The 12,228-nt window shown below is 45.6% G+C and overlaps 1 long non-coding RNA gene across 1 annotated transcript; it reads right to left on the reverse strand.

Moving 5' to 3' along the window:
* Positions 1–9,436: 9,436 nt before the first annotated feature.
* LOC117033571 (uncharacterized) lies at positions 9,437–11,918 on the reverse strand. The gene is made up of 3 exons (XR_004424924.1): positions 11,665–11,918; positions 10,805–10,915; positions 9,437–9,540 (listed from the first exon to the last, which is right to left on the reverse strand). It is a non-coding gene; the product is annotated as an uncharacterized LOC117033571 (long non-coding RNA).
* Between the last annotated feature and the right edge of the window lie 310 nt (positions 11,919–12,228).

The following is a 12,228-nucleotide window of genomic DNA, read 5'->3' on the forward strand; positions in this document are numbered from 1 at the left end:
CGGTCAACTGATTTTCAACAAGTGTGCTAAGACCATGTGATGAGGAAAGAATACTCTTTTCCACAAAAAGATGCCGGGGATACCTGATATCCACATGCAAAGTATGAAGTTGTGGAGGAGACCCAAGGTGGCTGAATAGATAAACACTGCGCCTGCTTCCTTCCCTGAACACATTAAAATCACAACTAAATTACAAAACAATCAACCTGGAAAACCATCTGAAAGCTAGCAGAACAGAAGTTTTTTAACGACAAATATAAAGAAGCCACAACGAGACTTGTAGGAGTGGCAGAGACACAAAATGGGCTGGTCCCAAACCTCAGTGTGGCAGATGAAAGTTGGGAGGGAAACTTCAGCCATGGACGTTCCCCCCAGAGGGGTGAGGGACACCAGCCCCCAGCTGGCACCCCAGCCCGAAGTACTGGTGCTGGGAAGAGGAGCCCCAACACCTGGCTGTGAAAAACAGTGGGGATTCTGACCATCCAGGTGGGATGGAAGGCGGCAAGAAACCCAGGCATCCTCTTAAAGGGCCCTCACCCATAGCACAGACTCATTTGCTTGCAGGCACTCACCTTGGGCTCCAGTAGAGGGAAGGTGGCTCAAGGGGCATCAGAGGCATACGGCAAGCAGACTGAAGTATGTGGCTTCAAGGCCAGCACTGGAGGACAGTCCCATTTTCCCTGTGACATGGTCCTCCTCCCGTGAAGCCAGCAGGCGGCCGCCATCTTTAGTGTGCTGAGCCCGCCCCCTACGCTTACGATCAAATCTGAATCTGATTGGTCTGGTGAGCTCTAAGGCTCCACCTTGCTGACTCATTGAGACCCCGCCCCACCCAATTCTCCCAACACCTGAGGCACTTTCTCCATGAGCAGCCAGCCCCGCCAGCATTGCACGCTTTCTTGGAAAACAATCATAGTCCACAGGCCCCAGGCAGGCAGCGGCTGGCCTCACTGTGCTCTGAGACTTGCTGAGTAGCTCCAGGCTCAGCACTGGCACCAAATCGGAGTCTACGATAAACTGGTGACCACACTTCCCACTGTAGTGACTCTCTGAGACCCTGCTTCACCCAACTTGCATACCGTACAAGGCTTTGTCAGTGACTGAACCTTAAGGCAGCAGGCAGGTGACAGCAGGACTCGGGGTGTCCTAGCTTTTAGCAGAACTATCCTAGGCCCGATAGTGGTGGCAGCTGTCCTCGGTTCACAATGTGGCCTCTCCCACATGCCTCTAGGTTTAGCACAGGGAGCAAAAAACCATGGATCACTTTGTAGCTCCTTCCAGGTAGTCCCTGGCTGGTCACAGGCAGTGGGTGACCTGAGCCTACACCAGAGCCTCTCCCAAGAGGCCCCAGAACCAACATACTTGAGGCTGGCTTCAGACCATGACAGAGCACCGCTCAATTAGCCCCACAAGTGGCACACACAAAGGGTGGTCTCAACAGGCACCAGAGCCTGTTGGGGTGAATCCCAATCAGTGGGGTTAGTCCCCTACATAGCAGCCTGTCAGCTGTGGATGTGGCCAAACCCCACAGCCAGTTAGCCTGAGGGTCAATCCTACCTACTTACGTCCCAATAGCAATTAAGGCTCAACTATAACAGGAGGACACACACAACCCACACAAGGGATATTCCTGGAGCAGATGACCAGGGGTACTGTGCCAGGGCTCCACAGGACACCTACTACATAAGGCCATCCGGCCAAGACTGAGAGACATTGCAGATCTACCTTATACATAGAAACAAACACAGAGAGGAAGCCAAAATGAGGAAATAAAAGGAGAAAACTCCAGAAAAAGAACTAGACAAAATGAAGGTAAGCAATCTACCAGAGAGAGAGTTCAAAACAATGATTATAAGGAGGTTCAAGGAACTTAGTGAGAACTTCAACAAAGAGATAGCAAGCATTAAAAAGAACATAGAAACCATAAAAAAGAAGCAGTCAGAAGTAAAGAATACAATAAGTGAAATGAAAAAATGCACTAGAAGGAATCACTAGCAGACTAAATGAAACAGAGGATCAAATCAGCAATCTGGGAGACAAAGTAGCAGCAAAAAGAAAAAAGAATCCAAAAAAATGAGGATAATTTAAGAGACCTCTGGGACAACATCAAGCACAACAACGTTTGCATCACAGGGGCACCGGAAGGATAAGAGAGAAAGCAAGAAGAGATTGGGAACCTATTTGAAGAAATAATGACTGAAAACTTTCCTAACCTGGTGAAGGAAATAAACATACAAGCCCAGGAAGTGCAGAGAGACACAAATAAGATGAACCCACACCAGGCCCACACCAAGACACATAATTAAAATGGCAAAGGTTAAAGACAAAGAGAGAATCCTAAAAGCAGCAAGAGAAAGGCAATTAGTAGCTTATGAAGGAGCTCCCATAAGCTCGTCAGATGATTTCTCAACAGAAACTTTGCAGGCCAGAAGGGATTGGCACAAAATATTAAATGTGATGAAAAGCCAGGACCTACAACCAAGACTACTCTACCCAGCAAGGCTATCACTTAAAATCAAAAGGACAGATAAAGTGCTTCCCAAACAAGAAAAAGCTAAAGGAGTTCATCACCACTAAACCAGTATTACAAAGAATGCTAGAGATTTCTTTAAGACATAAAAAAAGGTCAAAATTATGAATAATAAAATGGCAATAGCTACATATCTATCAACAATTACTTTCAATGTAAATAGATTATATGTTCTAATCAAAAGACAAAGGAGGGCTGAATGGATAAGAAAACAAAACCCTTACATATGCTGCCTACTAGAGACTCACTTCAGATGGAAAGACACACAGAGATGAAAAGCAAAGAGATGGAAAAAGATATTTCACAAAGATGAAAACAAAACCAAACAAAAACCTGTTGTAGTTATACTTATACCGACAAAAGAGACTTTAAAACAAAGACTATAACAAGAAACAAAGAAGGACCCCGTAATCCCACTTCTGGGTATTTATCCCAAGAAACCCAAAACGATACTTGAAGGGGATGTGTGCGTCTATATGGTCATTGCAGCATTGTTTACAATGGCTAAGATGTGGAGGCAGCCTGGGTATCTGTCGATGGAAGAATGGGTAAAGAGGAGGTGGTACCTATATACAACGGAATATTTCTCAGCTACGGAAGGGAACGAGTTCTTGCCCTCTGTGGCAGCATGGATGGACCAGAGGGTACTGTGCTGAGTGGAGTATGCCAGACAGAGAAAGACAGATGCAATGTGATTTTGCTTATATGTGGAATCTAAAGAACACAATATACAATCAGAAATAAACTCATAGATACAGAGAATATTTCTGATGGTTGGCAGATGGAAGGGGGGTTGGGAGTATGGGTGAAAAATGAGAAGGGACTAAGAAGTTGTTACACAGAAGTCATGGGGATGTAGGGTACAGCATAAGGCATACAGTCAATAATACTGTAATAACTATGTGTGGCGTCAGATGGGTACTAGATTTATCAAGGTGATAGAGGAGAGGGGGCTGGGGTGCCAGGTGAAAAGAGTGAAGGAGTTAAGAAGTACAAATTGGTAGTTACAGAATAGTCATGGGGATGTAACTTAAAGCATAGGGAATATAGTCAATGATACATCAATAACTACGTATAGTAACAGTACTAGACTACTCAGGGGGATCACTTCTTGAATTATATAAATGTCTAACCACTAGGCTGCACGCCTAAAATTAATATAAAATAATACTGAATGTCAATTGTAATTGAAAAATTAAAAAGGGAGGGGAGGCGAAGGGCAATAAGAGGTCCAAATGTCCAGGTATAAAGCAAACAAGTCACGGGGACTAACATACAGCATGTGGCACACAGTCAATAATATTGTGATAGCTGGTACAGTGTCACATGATTGCTGGGCTTATTGTGGTGATCACTTCTTTAGGTATAAAAAGTTGAATAACTATGGTGTACCCCGAAACTCATATAATATCGTATGTTACCTATATTTTTAATAAAAACCTTTTTAAAAAGTATCTCTTCTTGATATCATACAGAATTATTTCAAAATGGATCATAAACCTAAATGTAAGAGACAACACTATAAATGTCTTAGAATAAAATATAGGAGTAAATCTTCAGGACGTTGGGTTAGGCAAAGCCTTCTGAGACTAAAAGCACAAATGGCAAAATAGATAAATTTGACTTCACTAAAATTAAAAACTTTTGTGCTTGTAGGATGCCATTAAGAGGTGTAGAATGACCTACAGAATGAGAGAATAGATTTGCAAAGAGAGACTAGATATGTCTTATAAGGAACTTTTATCTAGAATATGTAAAGTACTCTTACAAGTCAGTAATAAAAAGACAAATAACTCAACTTAAAAAATGGGCAAAGGACCTCAATGGGTACTTCTTCAAAGAAGATAAACAAATGGACAACAAGCACATGACAAGAAGCTCAACATCCTTCCTCTTTGGGGAAATATAAGTCAAAACCTCAGTGGGATACTGCTTTGCATCCACTCAGATTATCATAATAAAAAATACAGACGGTAACAGACGTTGGCAATGGGGAGAAATGGGACCCGTCATATTTGTACAGAGAGGGTGTCTGTAGCCACTGCGGAAAACAGTCAGGCATTCCTCAAAAGGTGAAATACAGAGTCACCTGTGACTCAGGCATTCCATTCCTAGGTATACACCCAAGAGAAATAAAATTATGTCTGCCTAAAACACTTGTTCATGAAAGCTGAAAACAGCATTACTCAGAATAGTCAAAATGTAAAAACAACCTAAATGTCCATCAGCTGATGAATTAATAAATAAATTGTGATGTATCCATACTATGGAATATTATGTGGATGTGGAAAGGAATAAAATACGGATATAGGCTACAACTGTGTGTGTGGTGTGTGCATAGGGTAACACTGAGGACGTCATGTGGAGTGAAAGAAGCCAGTCACAATGGGCCACACGTTACAGGAGCCCATTTTTAAGAAAAGTCCAGAATGGGCAAATCTACAGACAGAAAGTAGCTTAGTGGTTGGCTAGGACTGGGGGGGGGAGATGTGGTGGGGGTAGAGAGATGACAAAAGCACAGCAGGTTACTTCAGGGCTGAGGAAAATGTTCTAAAATCGATCATGGGGATGGTTGCACAAATCTGAAGATACAAAAACCCACTGATGTGCATACTCTCAATGTGTGAAGTGCACGATAAGACAATTGTCTCTCAATAAAGCTGTTAAAAATAAAATTCAGGCCTCTAGACTCTAAAGTGTATGCTTGGTCCTGGCAGCAGGTGGCTTCTGGAAGCTGGCTTTCTCCGAGACTAGGGCAGGAGTGTGGGGACCGTAGTGTCCTTTACTTCTGAGTGAGCAGGAAGGGGCTCTGGGTTAAGTGCAAGTGTGGCAAGAACATCTCCGGCGTTCGCTCCTGGGGTTCTATCTCACTGCAGACCTGCCTTCTCACCTCGTTTATTGTCCAACTCCAGGTTTTCCTGGGTAACTGAGGCTTCGGCACCACACAAAATTGGCTTTGAGTTCGGCTCGGCTGTGGGAAGCTCTGGGACATTGGCAATTTCCCTGGTCTCTGTGGGGTTCAAGCTCTTCATCTGCCAATTTCAGGAGAAAAAGAGGTGGCTTGCAGCAAGTGTGAGAGCCTTAAACAGATGAGGCTTTAAGCATGGAGTTCGGTGTCTGGTCCATGGTGAGTGCCCAGCAGTTGTCTCTTCATTCCGTCTCCCTAATGGGGGACATGTTGGCACTGCTTTTAAGCACCTGGAGAGATCCTTGTGAACAATGAGGCAAGCTCATCTATTCTCTTACAACAATGATAACGATGGTAAAGAAACCATTGTCTCTTAGCGAGGGCTTTTCCATTTTCAAGAAGGTTTGCACATCTAACTCATTCAATGCTGGCTCAGCCCCCTGCAAGGGGCCTGGGATGAGGAGGCAGGAGCCAGGCATGGGGGTGCCTTTGGAGAACTTTCAGGACAGTTGAGTTGGCCTCAGATGGCCCAGGCACCACCCCATGTCCTCACTTTTATCTCCAACCTCTTTCTGGGTCCAGGCTGCTTCCCCATCGCCACTGGCACATTCGTTCCTCTAGTTTGGAATGAGCAGTTCTGGTAAGTCCAACTGATGCTCAGAATCCTTGGGAGGACAAGGAGCTTGGGACCCATGTGTCATCTGTACAGTGATGGAAGCCAGATGCTGCAGAGGGACCGGAGCCAACGGGAAAATAAGAAGCTCAGGGAAAGGTCTAGGAGCCCGGATGCCTCCCCGACCCCTGGGTCAAAAAGGCAGAGGAAATGCTCACAGCTCTGCTCGGACATCCTGCATCTCCAACACTTTCTTTGGGTCCTCATTCTGAGCACCGACTGCATGCAACCCAGCTGTGCCCCGGGAGGGGTCCAGGAGGGGCAGGGAGAGGAGTAGCTTTCCATCCGGTGCAAGCTCCTTATCTTACTGCAGAAGGGGACACTTTGAGGATTGGTGACAGTCCACAGGCCCCACTGAGAAGTGATTGTCTCAACCACTATTGCCCCAAACAACAAAAGAACAACACAATATAGCAACAGCTTATAGCAGCTATCAGATGTTAAGCGTCTGTAATGTGCCAGATACTGAACTAGTGCTGTATATATGTGGTCTCATTTAATCCTTAAATCAAAGTAATCTTACCTTTTTTTTCTCAAATGAGGAGATTGAGGCTCTGAGCAGCACATGACATGCTAGCTGGTCACTCAGCAGGTCAGTGGCGGCCCTGGAGTCTGCCCCACCTCTCAGTTTGATCCTTACTCTGCACATCTCCGATGGTAGCGACTAATTGTCCCAGGGCAATGGGGCCACGTGGTCTGTGAGGAGTAGGAGCAAGACGTCAGCTTAGCAGCTCAAGTCTGGGTAGGCTGAAGTCAAGCCCAACAGTGTGAACCAGGGCAGGGTGGGGTGGCAGGAAGCTGTGGTTGGAGTCACTTGGAATAGGTGACCTGGAGCCTGTTCTGTGAGGTCTGTCCCAGCCCTGCCCCCTCGTCCAGGATTCAGTGGGGTAGGAGCTGCGGGTCCCAGCGTTTGGGGTTGGATCCCAACTCTGCTACTTCTGAGAGAGTGCTTTGTCCTTGGCAAGTCTTTTCACCTCTTGTGCTCCTTTCCTCACCCATAAACCGGGAAGGCTGGTCACATCTACTTCCCCAGTGCCACTGTGGGAATGAATGAGATGCTCCCCCTAACATGCTTACTTAGCACAGTGATAGCTCACCGGGACTCCTCACATGTCACTGATGTTGTGACAGTCAACTGCGAGTGCTCTCTTAAAATGGGTAGCGATGTCAGCTCATTTTCAGCTCTGAAGATCAAGCATTGTTCTTAGAGGGGCGTGGTAGATAATGAATGTTTGACACAGACACACATCTTTTGTCTGAGCACAACATAAGTTCACGATACCACATCCTATTCGGTACATGACGCCTGAAATAGTCACCATAAAGCATTAGAGGAGAATTGAACTTCTTCCCTTTGTCCTGGCTTTTGTCCAAAGCCTGTGTCAAAAGACAGTGGCAGACACTCTAGTTCACAGAGCTAGGAGAGGATGTGGAGGCAGGAAATTGATCCCAGAGGAGATGCTTCAAGAAGACAGAAATAGACGTTAGCAAGGACTGGTGTCTGTCTAACAGCAGGGCCATTATTCACGTTATTCTGTGTGAATGGTGCCCTGGACTTTCACAACATGGTGGCATCCCTTTATGTTGTTCCTTTTAAGTTTGCCTTACAGGGACAACTCCCAGAGCCACACGGCAGAGTCGGCTCACCAAGAGACCAGCTGCTGGCTGTGTCTGCTGTCATCATTGTTAGAGAAATGGATCCCTCGCATCTGCCTTTTTCTCCAGGTACCTCATTTCTAAATCAGTCTTGTGTGGGTTCATCTGACTGGCGGACCTTAAATCACATGGCTGTACCTAAGCAGCAAGGGAGGCTGGGAAATGTAGTTTTTCTTAATTGATTTAAATTCTCACTTCCCTCATGAGGAACAGGTTGGAAGGCAGAATTTACTTGGAAGAGAACAATCAATACACAGAGAGTATGTACAAAAGATTTTAGACAGCTACAAAAGATGGAAAGAATAGCTAGGAAGTAACTAAGTAGGGTCAAGACATACTGGCCCCTCCTGAGATAAAGGAGACTCCATCGATCCTGAGAGAAGAGAGAAGGAAGAAAATGTAGTTGATGCTGGGGGCTGGTTCTGGAGTTGTCAGGCATCTGAGGGGCAGCTCAGCTGACTCCTGAACCCTCAGAAGCTCTCACACCTCTCTCCCAATCTCCTTCACCACCCAGGAAACTTTTGGGTACATGGGCCTGGCAAGTCAGCTGTGGGGCCACTTACCAAAGCATTTGTTCCTTCAATGTAGAGACATGTGGGTCCTCCCTCTGACCAGACGCTGTGCTGGACCTACGCAGATGTGAGTAAGACGTGGTGCTTGTCCTAGAGGAGTACTCTGTGTGGTGGGAAAGAAAGCACCCGAGCAAAGCAACAAGTGCAGTGCTGCCCAGGATGAAGTACGAGTCAGGAAGGCTTCGTGGAGGACGAGGCACTTGAGTTGAGCCTAATGTAGGAGTTTGTTTACAAGGCAGAGAGCGATACGGTGTGGAATCATTAGAGCTGTTCATCCAAATATTGCTGGCTCTCTGCTCCCTGGGCCAGGATAAGACTGGATTCCCAGGCCCCTTGAATTGCTTTGGCCCATGGAGCTGAATGGAAAGTGGAAGGCACAGTGCATGGTTTGCCATGTTTTCTCCCACTGCTGTGGTTCTGCAAGCACATGCTGAGCCTCTGTCTGCCCGGGTCACAGAGGGACGACAAGGAGCAGACACTTCCTGACCCTCCTCCCTGTAACACCTTGGAACATGTAGAACAAGGTTTAGGGGATGTTTGTTTCAGTAGCATTGCTTAGCTCACCTTGATTAACACCTAAGAGCATCCCCGTGGGAAAAGAAAACAGCCCAAGACAATGCCTGGAGGTGAGAAATACCCCCATGTGTCTGGTGAACCCTGGGAGTTCCATATGGCTATTGTATAAAGTAGGAGACAGAAAAATGGAGAGGTGGGCAGTGCTGAATATCGAAGGCTCTGTTAAGCTTTACACAAGGGCTGAATCTTGTTTTCTTGTGAGCAGTGGGGAGACAGTAAGAGTTACATTGCAGAAAATTTTCTTTAATTGTGGAAAATGGATTGGAGGTAGATATACCTGGATACGGGGAGATCAGTGAGGACCTTGCTTTAAGAGTCCAGGTGAGGGCGGCCAGATGGCTCAGTTGGTTGGAGCGTGAGCTCTTAGCAACAGGGTCGCTAGTTTGATTCCCACATGGGCCAGTGAGCTGCGCCCTCCACAACTAGATTGAAGGACAATGACTTGGAGCTGACGGGCCCTGGAGAAACACACTATCCTCCAATATTCCCGAATAAAATTTATTTAAAAAAAAGAAAAAAGAGTCCAGGTGAAAGGTGAGGTGAGCCTGGGTTACGGCCATGGCATGGAGGTGAAGAAGAGGGATCGCATAGAGAGGACGCAGAATCTGTAGGACGCGATCACAGCCTGTACATAAAGGGGAGGGACAAGAAAGAGGGCAGTCTTATCACAAAGCTTCGTCGTCCTCTTAGCCAGTTTTCTTTTGATAAATGCTTTTGCCATCATCATCTGTTTGGATGCTCAAAATTGCCCTTGAAATTCGGTTGAGCAAATACTGTTTCTACTTTATACATGAAGAAACCGAATCTCAGAGAGGTGGTGGATAGGGTACTTACACGTCAAAAAGCTTGAACTCGGGTCTCCTAGTAGCTAATCTGTTATTTTTTTCTCTAAATTACCCTGAATTCATTTACTTAGATATTTTAGGGGTGAAATTAGCTTATATGGGGGGTGGGGAGCAATTAGGTAAGAGGGGATTGATAATAGGTGGAGCTGTTGCTTTTCAGCCATAGTTATGCAGCTGATTTATCTGTGAGGGCTCAGGCATATGCTACACACATAAAAAGCAATATGCTCGAAGGAAGCACCATATCCCACAGTCTGGATTTATAAGACTCAAATGAGTGAGTTTTATTCCACTGGTAAAAGCTTTTTTTTTTCTTCTTACTCTATCAAACTATTCCTCATAGGGTTTCTTAAAAGAGCAATCTCAGTCTCCCATGATGCTTTTAAAATGCAATTTATTGCACACAGTTTATTAGCATTCCATGGCTTCGTAATGCAGCCCATGTTCAAAATGGCACGCATCCACTCGTAGAATTATGCCAGCTTGAGATATCATTAGTTTGGTATTTCCAGTTGTCGCCTTAGTTGTTTTGGATAGGGGCACAGAGAGCCCAGTCAATTGTATGTTTTAAAATAGCTTAATCTCTCCAAATCAAACTCAAGGTGGCATACTCTATGGAACCTCATAAACAGAGAGGCAGTGTGGGCACCGGAGAGGCCATCGCTGGGAGACCGAGCTTCTGGTGTTCCACTTGACCTCAGGCACGCTGAGCCCTGGGCCAGCATCCCGTGTGAATCTCACTCTCCTCTTCTGTAAGGTGAGGACATGCGAGGCCAGTGGCTTACACTTATGTATTTATTCCTTTAATGATCTGTTCATTTGTTTAATGTTTTTCAGCTGCTGAACCATTACCAACTCCCGCCACCCCGGAAAAAAAAAAAAGAAAAGAAAAAAGAAAACAAAACATTATGCAGAAACCCCAAATATAAAGCAAATAAAAGCAAACAGCTCTGGGGTGGGGGGTCTGACTCTCCTGGCCATTCGTTATTCCCATGGGAGACCTTGGCTGTGGGAGTTTTTAGGGTTAGGTAATCATTCAGGTACCTTCTTGTTTGGGGTCCTCCTGGAAGGTGTGTCTCCAACCTGTCTCAGCCACTGAGTAGCTCTGAGAGCTCAAGTAGGTCACGAAGCTGCTTCAGGCCTCTGTTTTCTCAGCTGTAAAGTGGGGTGGTAAGAAGCATATTACACTTGAAGGGCTCTGATAAAGAAATGCTGGCACATCACTGACACACACCCAGGGACAGACAGCCTGTCTTCATGCATTCCTACAACATGAACCCTTGCCAATGTTTATTCTTTTTCAAAACTTTTGTTTTCCAACAGACATTTACAGGAATTTTACCAGATGAGATAGAAAACTTAGGAGGTTTCAAGCTCAGTTATCACGCAGCTCAGAAGCGCTAGGGCTGGGGGCTTGGCTCCACGCAATTGCTCTGGGCATGGACTGTTTCTTCAGTACTGCATTTTAATCAATCTGAATGGCAGGGTTTTAAGACTCATCCTATTAGCGGAGATGTTAAAATGTTAACAAAACAAAACAAAACAAAAACAACCTGTCTTAGACTCAAGGAAACAGAGTAAGAATGATACGCCCGATGCCTTGGCCCTCTTTTACAGACGGGACAATTGATTCTCAGTGAGTCTAAGTATGTCCCACTCAAGGTCACACTGCTATAGTAGTTAGTGGAGTATTGGCTGTGAGACCCAGCCGTCCATCTCCTGTCCTGTGCCTTCCTGGATCATATCTGACCCCAGAATCATCACTTCCCACCATTGTGCTTTACACCATAAATAAACCCCTTTTCTGTTGGGGCCATCAGGGACCATTCTCAGAGGAAGTGGGATTGGGCAGGAAGGATATTCTGTCCACATCCATTTCGAATGAAACAAAAGTTTATTCTTACCTTAACTTTGACAATTCTGGGGCTTTATAACAAAAGAAGGGTGCAGAAGTACATCGATTACTCTGTCAGTTTTTTTGTTCGTTTCTGTTTTTTACCTCTTTCTTCATTTCATCGCTCTCTGTCCCGTCAGGCCTGTGCACTTGGGCGTCAACCAGGGCAGTGATAGCTGCAGAGGAAAGAGCAGGAGGCCTCCTCTGACCCCTTCGGGCCCAGGGCCCACACGGAGGGCCATGAAGAGTGTGAGGGCTTTGCTCTCAGGCACCGTTGGTGGCCCTAACTTCACTCTATCTATAGGATGTACCAAAAAAGTAAACACAGAGAACACTGCATGTGTCTGCAGGAAACACATTTTCACACGTCAGCAAAAATCAAATAAACTATGCAAATATTTGACTAACCCACCCCTATCTTTAGAAGCAGGAGAAGTCAAAGACCTCAGTCGTTTGGGGATGTTTAAACTATCCAAATACAATCATGGCACTCACACTGTGGAGGGCAGAGAGATAAATAAATGCCCATCCCTACAACCGAGCATCAGCTCCAGACGGAACATTCTGGTTGATT

Source organism: Rhinolophus ferrumequinum, chromosome 14 (genome assembly GCF_004115265.2).
Source record: "Rhinolophus ferrumequinum isolate MPI-CBG mRhiFer1 chromosome 14, mRhiFer1_v1.p, whole genome shotgun sequence".
NCBI classification, from domain to species: Eukaryota; Metazoa; Chordata; class Mammalia; order Chiroptera; family Rhinolophidae; genus Rhinolophus; species Rhinolophus ferrumequinum.